Source organism: Coloeus monedula, assembly GCF_965178545.1.
Source record: "Coloeus monedula genome assembly, chromosome: 9".
NCBI classification, from domain to species: Eukaryota; Metazoa; Chordata; class Aves; order Passeriformes; family Corvidae; genus Coloeus; species Coloeus monedula.
Genome location: NC_138789.1, coordinates 3,030,179 through 3,044,918, shown reverse-complemented (window position 1 = coordinate 3,044,918; position 14,740 = coordinate 3,030,179).

Here is a 14,740-nt window from a genome sequence, read left to right as displayed (position 1 = left end):
ATTTCAATGAGTCTGTGGAACTGAAACAGTTGGCTGAGTTTAATGAATAAAACAAAAAGCTCTGGATGAAAAAGTTCTGTTTCTGAAGTGAAACAGCCTCCCTGGACTTCCAAGGTTTCTCTGCAAGCAAGGTCTTTCATTAAAGGGTTTTGAATCCCTTACAGTGTCAGCCATCAAGGAGCTGGATAAGAGGATAAGGCCCATTACAAAGAGACTCAAACAGCAGGCCAGGTTTTGCAGTTCAAGGTGATGGCTACTGGTACCTGTGGTTTTCAGCACCTCCATAAAGAAACTGAAAAGGAGGGTGAGTGGTGTGGGGGCAGTCTGAGGGACACAGTTCCACCTGCCAGGTTTGACCCCGCAGACAGAAACAGGGGACACTGTGACACCTCAGTGGCCCCTCAGTGGGACTGATGAAATCTGGGGGTTGTCTCCAAGTTTGTTCTGTCAGGCTCATCCCTCTGTTCCTGTTTCCCAAGTGACAGTGTCTCTGATCAGATAAACTCACTGGAATGAGCCTCCTCGCATCCTCCTCAGTTGGTGCAATTCACCAGGGTTGTTCTGCCTCCCTGTCACTCGTGTCATGTTTGTGTCCCTGGCGTTTTGTTGGTGGCTTCTTCCTTTTCTTAGTGTCCCTTTTTACACTGAAGAAGGTCTTTGGCCTGATGCCCTTAAAGGAGCAGACACTCCCTTTCCTCAGAGCTTTACACAGTCCTTTTTCGGCTCAGGAATCCCCTGGGGCTCACACTTATCCTGTGGCTTCCTCAGGCATCAGTTTGGTCCCGTGGAATACAAGATCCAAGAGGAGAAAAGACTTTGATTTTGATCCAGTGTGGCCATTTTTATAATCAACTTATAGCAACTGATAAAATGAGGAGTTCTAGGTCAGACAACAGGAGAACAGAGCCCACAGACTTAATTTGGTGTGGATGTGTCCAGTTTATTCCCCTGGTTCAGCCAAAAAAAGTGAAATGTTGTTTCTTGGTGCTTCTTTAAAATCTGTTCAAGAAAGCTGGTGTCCAAATCTCTGTCTGATGCCAATAGGATGATATTTGCTTTCTAGAGAGCATTTTTCTTCCATGCCCTCCTCTCAGTTTATTTTTCCCAGTTTGTAAACATATCATAGCAAAGCATTTTTTTAAACTCATCTGAATAAACCCTGCAACAGAGAATGAAATGCTTTGTGTCCAAACCCACGATCAACTAAAAAAGAGAGAAGCTCACTCAAAACCAACAGTGTTATTACCAGATGATAATCCAGCTTTTAATAAAATCCCTCCCCTATTCCACTCTATTTCAGCCAACAAGGAATGTGTCAATTCTAGAGTAAAAAATTAGTGGGTTTTTACCAAGTAGTAAATGTTGTCTCACAAAAGAAGTGCTAGAATTTAGCACACCTGGATGCCATTTCTATACAATGGCACGTCATTCTAGCTCAAAAAAGGTTCCTCTGTGGAGGTTCTAGAAATAGTAACCCTTGGAGGTAAATAATGGCCAGAACTGAGCATTTTACTGAAAAATAGGCCCTTTTCCCCAAACTGAGTGGCACCAAAATTACCTACAAATAAATTGGACCAATCCTTTGATAAATTCTTTGAGGGAAACCAGAATTATAAACTGGTAATGGGAGAAATAAAGGAAAACTGATGTTCTGAAAAGGATTTCTGAGGCCTGTGGAGCACTGAAGGATAACTTATTTCTAAGTAGGGGTCTGGTTAAAGACAAATCCTTTTCCAGGTGTTTTAGTCTCCCTTCCTCTCTTTGTTGTCATATTTCCATTACCATTTCCCAAGAATCCCCATTCATTGGGGCTGGAGAGAACAAAAGAATTCAGGGTTCCAAAATTAGTTCATTTGAGACAAAGAAGTATCTTTTGGACAGATGAATGACCTAGTCCTGGTTGGAATCCTAGTTATCCCTGGATTTTTATCTTGTTGTAATATTATTTTTTTCCCCTAAACTTCTGATACTGAGCGCCAGCTGACTTAGGTTCAGTATTAAATAAAGCAACATAAAAAAAGAGACCTTAGAAACACAAATGGAAAAAAAATAATTTACTTACCAAAAGATAGAATTAGCCAGGAACAATTTCAACAGGACAAACCAAAAATAATAACATAGCAAAACCTAGGACTAGCTGAAGCTAAAATCAAAAGGGGTTTTTACTCCTTTATCTACAACATCTTCTTTAAAAAATAATCTGTGCCAGAACTGGCAGTTGACCAGCACTTTCTTTTATGTCAGAAGGAAGGGAACAGACTCCTGTACAAACAAGGATATTCAGAGTTAGCTAAAATAAAGAGCATTCTGTGCTTTTGTATTCATGTGCATTGTGTATTCAGAAGTGAATCCTTTGTCTCTCTACCTTTATTCCTTCACATAATAACAGCATTTTTCTCAGATCATTTTGATAGATTATACAAAGTCTGGTTGCATTTGCAGACTGAAAAACAAATCGAAGAAATGTGCTTTTCTAAGGAAAGTATCTGTTAGATTTGCTCCAATCTCCATGAGAATTATTACCAGGAAACAAAGAACATCAATACCTCTCTTTCTTCTTATCCCTCTCACTCCATCTCTTTTACTAAATAAAGAAATTAATTAAAAATACTGCTAAGTTTTGGTCTTGCCATTGGTTCCTCGAGGTTTCAAGGAGAGAGACTCTGTCAAACCTTCCACCACCCATAACCTCTTTCCTTATTAAAGCCACAGAATCAAGGGACACCTAGATATTAAATGAGATAAAGAGACTATTGCTAAAGCCTAAACAATCAGCCAGGTCATTTGTTAATGAAACTACAACCCCAGTTCTTCCCCTGTCTTTGAAAATACCATCCATCTTCAGGATGTATAACTTTAAAGTTGTGTTCATCTTAAAATAATTGGTTTGAATATTTCATATGAAAAGTAGGAAACGTCTCCTTAATGAAAGAAAGGAATTTGCAAGAGATAACATTGCCATTAATGAAGTCTAATTAGAGATTCATTTAAAAAATAATCTCCTGTGCTAATTTATCAGGGAAGGCTAATAGAGTTCTAACTTGAGACAAAAATAGTTCTTGGGAGTTTTATAAATGTTCTTGTCTAGGTTAACTATTTCTATTATTCACAACAAAAAACAATTCGTGTGTTAGAAATATGACTCTTAAATACAGAAAATTATTATGTGTGGCACATTATTTTTTGAAAGTTATTTTTGTGAGGAGGGTTGTCGCATTTTTCACCATTGTAGGTTTTGAAATAAAATACTGTAACTTTTGTTCACATTTGAGACATCCAATTCTTCTCCCTTAATTTCTATCTATACAGAAGATTCTATATTTCTTTATAGATGACAGGGATTGGTCCCATAATGTATAAAGCCAATTTAACTTCGTTCCCAGTGCTTCATCTTCCATGTTGGCTTGATGACAAAACACCATTTGATTCTCAGATTTGGGCTGCTGGAATTCTCTGCTGCCCTGGGCTCTGGCTCTGCCCAGGACTAAGACAAGCCAAGCTCTCTTCAAAGGTAACAACTGCTCTTTGCTGAGTGAACATGGCAGAGATTGATTTAAAAAGCCCTCAAGATTAAAGAGAAAAACCAGCCTGTCCTAGGTCAAGGGGCACTTGGGATGGGATGGGGTTGGAGACCAGGAGTATCAGAGGAGCAAGGATGAGTTGGGGAATGCTGGGACCCAGTGAAAACCAGCTATCCTCAAGTGATCCACTTCCAGGAAAGGGCTGGATTAGCCCATCCAAGGAGAAGGATTCCTCCCAGAAGAGACAGGAAATCTGAAATCTGACGTGAGGTGTCAGCTCCGGGTCCTGGGGCTTCTCGTGGGATGTCTGAGATGCAAGGGAAGAATGTTTGGGGAGTGTGTAAAACTCATTGTGAGGTTGTGGAGGTGGATGGGACTTTATATGGGATATATGGATGCCCCTGGATCCCTGGCAGTGTCCAAGGCCAGGTTGGACAGGGCTTGGAGCACCCTGGGCTAGTGGAAGGTGTCCCTGCTCATAGATGGGGGCGGGACTTGAGAAGCTGTAAGGCCCCATCCAACACAAACCAGTCTGGGATTCTAGGATTCTCAGAAAATGGACCAAAGGTGGGGAAAGGGAGGGATCTAGGTGGTTGGGCAGGACCAAAGGTGGGAAAAGAGAGGGGTGAGGGGTTCCAAGGGATGATCTGAGTATGGGGAGGTTGCAGGAGAATGTGCTTCTCTTACTAAGCCCTATATCCTGTATCCTAACCTAAATCCTCACTCATCCCTCTCTCTGACATCTGGGTGGCTGTGGGGAGTGAGCTGGGGTGAGCTGGAAAACCTCAGACTGCATCAGCCAACAAGTCTGAGAGCCAGCAGCTGGAGTGGGACCATGGACAACCAGTGCTGTAGATCCAACAGGAACGGGGAATCCTGAACAAGCTTTTGTAGGGTGTTTGGGAGGATAAAGTGCTGCTGGATCAATGGTGAAGGTGGCTAAAAGCTGGGTGGTGAATGGGGCTGGTAAAGGCACCCCTTTCTGCCTAAAGGGACCTGTGTGTCTGGTGATGCCCACATTTATCCTGGGGATGTGTGTGGGAGCCTGCTGGGAGTGGGGGTTCAGCTCAGCTGGGAGCTGGGACTCCCAGTAGGATTGTGTCTCCCTGGAACTGCTGGGCTTGGCACCCTCTAACACCACTCAGGAGCCTTTTTTGATGTGACAAATTACTGTGATTAGAACAGAGATCTCCTCACCCTGGCTGCTGTTTTCGGAATAATTTCCATAATAATACTGTCTGGCAAACAAAAGAAGGAATACTTGAACATCCTATTGATTATTCCTGTCTGTTCCTGAATTATCTTCTCTAATGGGCTCAGAGATTCTTTGTGAGGTAACAGATTTGGGATATGATTAGCTGATTATAAAGAAAAGAATTATAAACAGCCTCCTGTGGAATAGAAAATGGATTTCATGGAGCATCAACATCTTCATCCTAGGGGGAATTTTGCAGGTGAATAGCTTTTGTTGTAATATGAAGGAAATGGAGAAAACCACATCTTCTGGGATCTCATTGAATTGGTGTCTGAATGCTCAAGTGAGCTATAGATCTTGTATTTTAATTTATATCTCCATATTCCAATTGGATGGGCTTGGAGCAACCTGGGGCACTGGAAGGTGTCCCTGCCCTTGGCAGGGGGTGGGTCTCTTCCAACCCAAAGCATTCTGTGATTTTATATTTATGTAGATATTCATCACATAGGGTAAATTAATATTTTAAACAGGAAAATACTATTCCCTCCCTATTTGTATTTTTTTTTTTTTTTTTTTTTTTTTTTTAATTTATATGCTTCTTTTTGATCTAATATTGTGCTAACACTTGCTCTCAGGACTACACATAATTCAAGCTTAGGACCAACCTTACTACAAATTTTCAAATGATGGTTCTGCTGCAACACATTGTTAAATTAGAAAGGAAATGCACCACTTACCCCTTTAAAACACCTGCTTAAATGCCAGATTCTCACTTTTAATTTCTCTTTTAATGCCATTACCATAAAATTAAGATACCTACATGACAGTTTCGTGGTTCAACCCTTAGGAAATTATTTTATTTTTATTAGATGGGAAATTATGAGATGGCAGGAAATCCAGGTAGGGAACAAAACCTGAATTCTCTTTAAATCCTTCTTTCCCTAGAGCTGATCTCTCAAAATATTGTCCCCTCTGTGATGCCTCCAGAGCAGTTTGTTTGACTTAGGGCACACTGAGAGCATGATTACTGCTGTGCAGCACAGCTACAACAGAGCTTGTTTTACTGAGATATTCTTGAATCACTGTGTGGGCCGGCAGTGCAGGGCCCTGCAAGGGACACTTGCACACCCTTAGTTCTGCAAATGGCAAACTCACCTAGAAATCAGTCACCAGCAAATAATCAGCTGCCAAAAGGTGGAGTTTAAGGTGCAGTAGTAGACTATTAAGCTATTCTGTTAGCCAGCATATCTTCCATAATCTGCATTGGCTTCTTGCCATTCATCTTCCAGAGAGTTTTGTTCTTTCTGGTCTCCCAGTTTTGACCCTATTACAGCCAAATATCTCAATAGGAAAGTCCTGGATCAGGTGTCAGACCTGTAACTGGGAATAGCAGTGCAGCACAAGTGGCACATCCTCATCCTTCCAGAAGGAGAATCCTGGAATGGCCTGGGTTGGGAGGGACCTTAAAGCCCATCCAGGGCCACCCCCTGCCATGGGCAGGGACACCTTCCACTAGCCCAGGGTGCTCCAAGCTCTGTCCAGCCTGGCCTTGGACACTTCCAGGGATCCAGGGGCAGCCACAGCTTCTCTGACACCCTGTGCCAGGGCCTCCCCACCCTCACAGGGAACAATTCCTTTCCAACATCCCATCTATCCCTGCCCTCTGGCAGTGGGAAGCCATTCCCTGTGTCCTGTCCCTCCATCCCTTATAAATTGTCTCTCTCTCCAGCTTTCCTGTCAGCTCCTTCAGACCCTGCAAAGCCACAGTGAGGTCACCCCAAAAGCTTCTCTTCTCCAGGCTGAAGAATCCCAGCTCCCCCAGCCTTTCCTCCCAGCAGAGCTGCTCCACCCCTCTGATCATCCTGGTGCCTCCCTTGGACTCTCCAGCAGCTCCAGGTCCTTCCTGTGCTGGACACCCCATATAAACTATACTGGCCTGCAGGACTCTAGAGTCCACTTAATGCAGGAAAACTTTGCAGATCCCAGCTGTTAATCTCTACCTGGGGCCCTCTTGAGGATTTGAGCAGCTCGTGGTGTCTGGATAAGTCAGGAACTATATCACAAAGGCTCTCTTCTGCCATTGGTTGGAAGGGGCTGCCCAGGGAAGTCGCCAACCCTGGAATGTGATCAAAAAAACCTGTGGATGTGGCACCTGGTGTGGCTTAATGAGGAACATGGTGCTGGCTGGACTTGGTGATCTCAGAGGTCTTTTCCAACCTTAATGACTAATCATTCTGTGGTTCTAAAGGGTGCAGACAGAAAGGGAAAAATGTTGCCAAGTCAGTGAAATTTTACGAGAAAAGAGAATTAAAACAGGTTTTCATTATGTCTCTCCAAAGCAGTACCAGTTGTTATATAAGCCACACATAGCTGGTGTTCAGCAAACATTAGAGACCAAAGTGGAGCCTTTTTTTGAGTTGCATTAGTAAAATCTTCCCAAATAATTACACAGAGTGAAAAGAAAGCCTCAGCTCTACCACTGCTCTGTTATTTCTTCCATGCCAAAGACATAATAACATCATAAAATAAGACATAAACCATGACATGTCAAAGACATAAAACATCATAAAACAGCATAATTCTTAAAGCGGCAAATTCAAACTAAAATAGCCTGAAGGGACTGCTCAAAAAAATACTGTGTCCCATCATTTTCCTGTATGTGTACCATGGTTCATAAGTCATGATTAACCTTGGGAGAAGCACATCAGGAGTTCTGTTCACAGGTGAGTGAGCAGCACATGGGCAAAATGCTGGGGGAGAGAGTTTGGGTTTGTAAGAAACACAAAATGTTGTCGGAGGGTTCAAGTGGGTATTGAAATATGAACTTTAATTCAAATTCTGCTTTAATTAAAATAATAATGGTTAATGTAACAAATAAACAGCAGTTCTTACTCAAGCTGATCCTATTCTTCCTCAAGGAGCTAATTTTTGAATATGTCAGGGATGATACACTGGAAAAAGTTAGAACATTGTTCTCTAACTCACCCCAATTTGCAGCACTTTGAGAAATAGCTTCTTCTGACAATCTTTTTCTTTCAATGTACATCCAGGACAGAGAGATGCAGGACAGAGTTTCAACCCAAACTATTTGTTCCAAAATACTGAGAAAGAAATATTTGCTGCAAGTTGCATCAGACTCGTGACAGAACAGCCTCTAATACACGAGTTGAAATTTGGATATCTCTCATGTCTCAGGTTCACAGTAGGGAAAAATACGTAAAGGTTTGCAAGGATTGCTTGGATGTCTGCAAGGACTCTTGATTTAGAATTGCTTGATCAAAAGATGATTTTTTTCCTAAGCTGTCTAACAACAGTTCTCTTGCTCCTTAATTAAACACAGTGGAATAAAAAATCATCTGGACTCTCTACTTGTTGTCCACTTGTAAATATTTTCAATGCCCATCACTGAAGTCTTGTTTTTGATCTCTCTTTGGTGGCAGAAAAATTTTATTTTTTTGGCAAACAACAATGTAACCGAATGAATCAGCCTGACTTGTGATGCATCAGTTACTTTCCCACCACAACCTTTACTATTTTCATGTTCTTAGGCAAGTCAGGTAATCTGGTTTTCTACCTCCCTTATTTACACATTAAGAGTAAGACTCATTGCAGATATATTTGTGCAGTATTTATGAATCTGATTCGTTGTCGGAACTATTATACAGTTTGAATCACGAAGGAAAATAACTAAATTACAAAGTAAATTACCTTCAGTTACCAAATAATTGTGCCATTTTCTCCCAAATGTGAAAGATGCAGTTATTAGCAGATGAATCTCTCAAATGTATCATTTATTGGAAAGGCAGAAAGTTTCTTGTTAAGAAAGAAACTATTGCAAATATAGACAGACTGTGACTAATTCAACCTGCAAAACTGCAGTCACTGCCAAGCCTCTTTCTTTCCAGGGGGAATAAGTTTCCCCTCATTTTCCAGTCAGTGTAGTACAGGTAGCTGCACCCCTTGGGTACAAAACAGAAGCAAACTTCATGGCAGATGGGCAGAGGCACTTAGATGCCTTTTTTTTTGTATGTACTATATATATTTCGTAGCCTGAAGTCCTGCTGAAGCTTTCTGTACATTCTTTTAAAAAAGATTAGTTGAATGTATTACTTCCAAATATTGATGTGTAGCAGAGCACCTCTGGAGAAATGCAGTGAAGAGTGCAGAACTGCTGCTGTCCATCTCTCAAGCACGTTATTCTTTTATCCCATGGTACAGGAGCCTGGATCCTTCCTTGTGCCTCAGATTTTAAATGTGTTCTGTCATTATATGTGGCAAAGGGACACACAGCTCACTTTAGAGGCTTCCTGCCTTAGTTCATCAGGACTGGCAATTTCAGCCAGAGAAGGGAATCCTTTACTTTGAGAAGAATGAGCTTGGCATACACAGTTTTGTTATTATTGCCTACTTTGGAAGAAGAACCGGAAGGGATCTTGCCAGGTTCCGTCCAGCAGAGACACTGGGACTGGAGTTCAAGGCTTTCCTTTCCTCTTGACCCTGATACACAGCTGAGCTTTAGACAAGGCTCTCAAGTCATTGCCTAGAGGAATAACTTATCCAGGAACATTCTTTTTGCAGTTTACAAGTTCCCTGGCTTTCCTCTTCCAATCCTGCTTCATCTGAAGCTTAAGGGCTTTTTCCCCTCAACCTGATCTGTAAACCCATCCTTAAGCCTCACACCAGCTCTTGCTTAAGCCCTTGCCGGAGATCTCAGCCACAGCCTGGATGAAATATTTCTCAGAGGAGGTTTTGTTTCTCTTCCTATCTGCCTCTGGCAGCCCTGAACAGTCCTGGTGTGACCTGAGCTCTGCATTTTTCTTGTTCTCAAAACAGCCCCTTACCTGAGCTTTAAAACTCTTACCACACTAAGGACAAGATTCCTCAGCCGTGGTCCAGATATAAAAATTCTTGGAAGAATTCACAGCCCGACCTTCCTTTTGCAACACGTTTAAAGACCAGCTCTGGTGGGTCTGCAGATTTATTTCCTGTTCACAAACTTCACTTTATTGCTTGGATTAGACCCCAAATCATTGACCAGAGAAAGAAATTCTGCAGGGATGACTCTTCCTGATTTAGTCTCCGTGGCCATGAATCTGGGTAAGTCTAAATGGAGCTCTGGGCTTGCTCTTGCTCTTGCTCTGTCCAAAGCTGTAACCTTAACCTTAATCCCTTAAAAAGCCTTTCCATAAACCCTGAGGAATTTCCCAGATAAAAACCCCTCAGAGTGAACAAAAGGAAGGGCCAGCTTCATCTGAATGATAAAAAGTCAGAAGGTAAAGGACAAGGCACACGAAGTGCTGGGGGTGGCAGAGCAGGATTTCGTGGGTGACAGTGACAGCTTAGAGAAGCAAACCCGAGGTAAAAAATATCCAGAGGCAAGAGCTCCTCTGGAGAGAGAGAAAATCAGCATAAACGGGGAGGGATGGAGTGAAAGACAACACAACCCATTTCTCTTCCAACACCTCTGATCACCTTCATGGCCACAACCAAGACCCAACAAAGAGTGTAGACATCAGTGCTAATTATACATTAATGGTGCTGGAAACATGCGACTAAGGAAGAATTTGAGGGTTAAAAATGGACATTTCTGTGTTTGTGGGGATGATCATTAAGAACTGAACGTTAGAATGAGCTGTGGTGTTAATTTATGAACTAATAAAGGTTTGGTCCAGGTTTTTAAAGTTTAAACCTGACATGGTGGATCTATACCCTCCCTTCACAGTGACCTGCAGCTGATACAAATCTCTTTGATAAGAAGTTGTAACTTCTTATTAAAGCACTGCCAGTTATGTATTGGGGCTTTAATCCCTAGCTCTGTTAATGGGAATCAAAAACTCCTTCACAAGGAGCCACTGTCATCACCTGACCAGGCCTAGCTTCAGCCAACTTTATTTTTCCAGTAGCCTTAATATATTTTTTTTGTGACTTGGGTAGCATCAGCCTGCAGCCCAGTGGTTTATTCCTGTAGACTCTTGTTTGTGTTTTTAACTGCAGAAATCCATTCTTTGTGCTGCTGATTGGTGTGTGTTTTGTGTAGGAATATCACTGCTGCCTTGACAGTGTGACACGGCTGGTGACTGGTGCAGAAAATGGCTCCTCAAAAATGCATGAAGCTTATCAGCCCTGAATGAATACTTGAACAGGTGTGTCTTCATGAGGAATGTTTAACTTGATTGCAAAAATAAGGGGGTTTCTTGTTTTCCTTTTTAGTGTTTAGGTTGCAGAATCATTGTGATGGGTGAAGAAGCACAGCATATAAAGTAAGTGGAATTTAAAGACATGTAATGACACAAAAACTCCCAGTTCTCATCATAACTGGAAGCTGGGGAGTTGGTGAGCTCCAACCACCTAATGAGTTGTGTTCTTCTGTGGCCAGAAAGCACAACTGGATATCAAAATTGTTGCTTCATCAATTATGGTGCAGTTATCTGAATCTTTCAATTTTGAAATCCATTTTTACTAGTCCTTGATTTGGTTTTGGAGGCCAACGAACCTGAGAAATATTGATTATATGGAAAGCTATTTCAGAATGATTCTTCTAGCTCATAAGGAGAGATGATTTCACCACAGAGAAATAAATATGGGAAGTCAACATTTCAATTTTTCCAATGCTTCCAGAAGCCACATCATGGCTTGCATTACAATGACATTGCCTTCAGATGGAAGAAGGGTAGAGTGAGGTGGGATACTTGGAAAGAATTGTTCCCTGTGAGGGTGGGGAGGCCCTGGCACAGGGTGCCCAGAGCAGCTGTGGCTGCGCCTGGATCCCTGGAAGTGCCCAAGGCCAGGTTGGACGGGGCTTGGAGCATCCTGGGCTAGTGGAAGGTGTCCCTGCCCATGGCAGGGGCTGGCACTGGATGGGCTTTAAATCCCTTCAAATCCAAACCATTCTATAATTCCATGATTCTAAGATTACCTGCTACCTGGAAAGAGCAGGTATAAGATATGAAATCAAATTAAAGGGAAATTAGCTGATTCTTTGACTAAAAGTCTTTAATCCCTAAAGGGCCATTCAGTGAAAGCTGCTTTTCTTCCACATTTTGATTAATATTTTTGCTAATACCAACAGAAGTAAGTGAAATACCTTCAATAAGGGATTTTATGTATGCACATGGAGTGCCTTGACTTCATTTCGGAGAGAAAAAAGTCCTAATTAACAGTTTAATATTGCTTTTGTTATTTCCTTTATGATGCTCATAATTGCACTGCTGATTTTTAATTAAACATGCATTTTGTGAAATATGTCGCATAAATAACCCTTCTGAGCCATGCTTTTAATAACTATTCATCATTCATTTAGGCAGTACAAAGGGCACTGGAAACAATTACTGAAATGTGCTTATACAAGGCAGAGCAGAGCTCAGGAGACTTCCCAGAGCATCTCATTGTCTGATTAAACCCCCTGATGGATTTACAGTGGACCCTGTTTTAACAGATAAGATAAATCTACTGTTGTCCTTATTCCTTGTTATTAAAACCAATATCCTAATTATTTCTGGCAGGTTGTTTCTAAGGTATTACTTTGGCTGTCCATAAATTGAACGTTTATATCCTTGCTGGCATTTTTCTTTCCTTGGGACTTTTTGTTCTGCCTTTTGGTAAAGTGTGGATACAAATATTGCTGCTAGCAAGAATTTTTCTAAGCCTGTGAGATACTTTTCTCTCTCACAGAAGGTAGTAACAGAGTTCTGTTAACTATGAACACCTGTGACCTTGTAGAACTATGTTTATGGCACAGTAGAAAAATATTTTGACAATGGATGTTTTAGGATTTTAGCCATTCACCCAAATGGGGGCTGATCCTTTGTCCAATTAGACTAGGAAGAAAAATGTCTATAAAAGAGTTTGTAAAATAATTAAATAAATCAACCTTGCTGCACAATTCCTGCCTGCTGGATCTCTCCTTTCCTCCCTACGGCTGCGGGACACGGTGATAGTAAAGGACTCTGGAAAATGCAGTGGTGTGCTGAGCTGAGTGAACAGATATTGAAATACTTTGGTAGAATCTGTGCTTCTGGTGCCGTGCAGAACTTGCAGATGGACAGAGAAATTCTCTTTGACTGCAGGGAGCAGTGTCTGGGTTCAATGCCGCTGAATTTCCTGTGGCTGAATCCAGTGAATTGTTTCACGCTCCTGTGCTGCTCACACCAGAAGGTCTCATGAGGTAAGAGGCGGCCACAGAGGTGGTGTAGGGTTTATATTTTAATTTTAAGATTTAACTTTTATAAATTTTAGCTATCAGTCAGTTATTTTTCAAAATAATTTTGTAAAAGCAAGAAAAATAAGTTTGGGTAGAGTTTAGTAAAATCATAGAATGGTTTGGGCTGGAAGGGATCCTAAAGCCCATCCTGTCCCACCCCCTGCCATGGGCAGGGACACCTTCCACTGTCCTGGGTTGCTCCAAGCCCCATCCAACCCAGCCTGGAATACTCCCAGGATACATTTATCTGTCTTTCAAGGAAAAGAACATCACAGCCACACCTGAAAGCTTTCTGAGTAGGGAAATACTTTAGATCGTTTTAGACTTCTCTCTGCCTTTCCTGCAGCCTCAATCACTGTTAAACACTGGTGTTTTCACAGTCACACTTCCATTTAAATTGATCATTACCCTTTATCCTGATGTGCTGGATGAGCAGCAGTTTCACCCTCAATAATATACACTTAAGTTCCTATGTGAATCTATTTTAAAAAAAAAATTATTCAGAAGAATTTCTTTCCTTACTTTTGCTTAATGATAATTATTTTCCAGGGGTATTATCAGCAGTTCAGCCCAGCCCAGCCCCACCTGGATTACCTGGCAGTGGATATTCCTAGGAAGGTATCTTGAATGTTGCCTCATCTTCCTAAAACACAGCTTAATCTTAGTTTGTCTTTTTCTAGTGCCTTGTATGGGGGAACTTCTTGTCTTTACAATTTTAGGCTGAAGATTTTCTGTTTAGTCTTCCTGACTCCTTTTGCTTCAAACACATCTAGGGCTGAAACCAGCTCTAGCTTTACTTTAGCTCTGTACAGTTGTGTGGTGTAGAACCTATTCCTAATTAACAGACAGGAATAATCATTCAGTGTAGAAACAACTCTGATCCTGGAATAAAAGCAGACATACACTAGGGAGGTTATTTTCTGTATTTGGCAGGAAATTTATCTGATCCTGAAGAATAAACTATACCCAATAGATTAATTACTTTAGAAAATGCTGAAGTTTTCCTTGCAATCTTTGGCATTTAAAATTAAAAGCTTTTTGGCTGGATAATTTGAGAGAAGGATTTCTGGTGATGGTTGTGTTTACCCTGCGAGGATGCTGTTCAGAACACACTTCTTGAGACAGAACAATTCTGTATGTTAAATACTGATTATTAGAAAACAAAGCCTTAGGGTGAAGTTCTCTGAAAGGGATTTGTAGAACCTTTGAAAAAGAGACTGGTGGAAAATCACCTCAAATTTTGGCAGAGTTGTAACCAGACTCCTGAAGCTGAACATTCCTCTGCAAGGGCTCTACTCTTGAATGTTCCCCGCAAGCTTTTTGTTTGCACCACTATTACAAATAAACTGGATCGGTTGCAGCTCTGCTTTTTCTTGGGTGGATGGTGGTTCCACCTTTTGTTTAATTGCAGGTGCCTCTGGGAACAAAATGGTGCAGAATTAATTTCGAATTCCTGGCTTTTCATCCTGCTCTTAACACCTGCTCATTTTATGGCCTGCTGCAAGAACACCCAAACATCTGGTGGCTTCCCTCTGTGTCCCACTGTAGAAAAGCTTCCATGTCATATTGAAAACTTTCCCTCAGACTTCCTTCGTTCCAGGATCTTTACATTCAAGGCAGAATCCATTTTCAGAACACCAATGTCAAACTCTAGAGTGCTGGGACAGATGGCTCAAATCTAATCCCATGTGCATTATATCTCTCTAGGAAACAAAACCAAGTTTTCACTCAGATTTAGAAAGTTGCTGCACAATGAAATTTAAATGCAGCTTAATTCTGAATTTTGCTTAGCCAGCTAAGCCAGTTAATTTAGGTCAAAGTAGA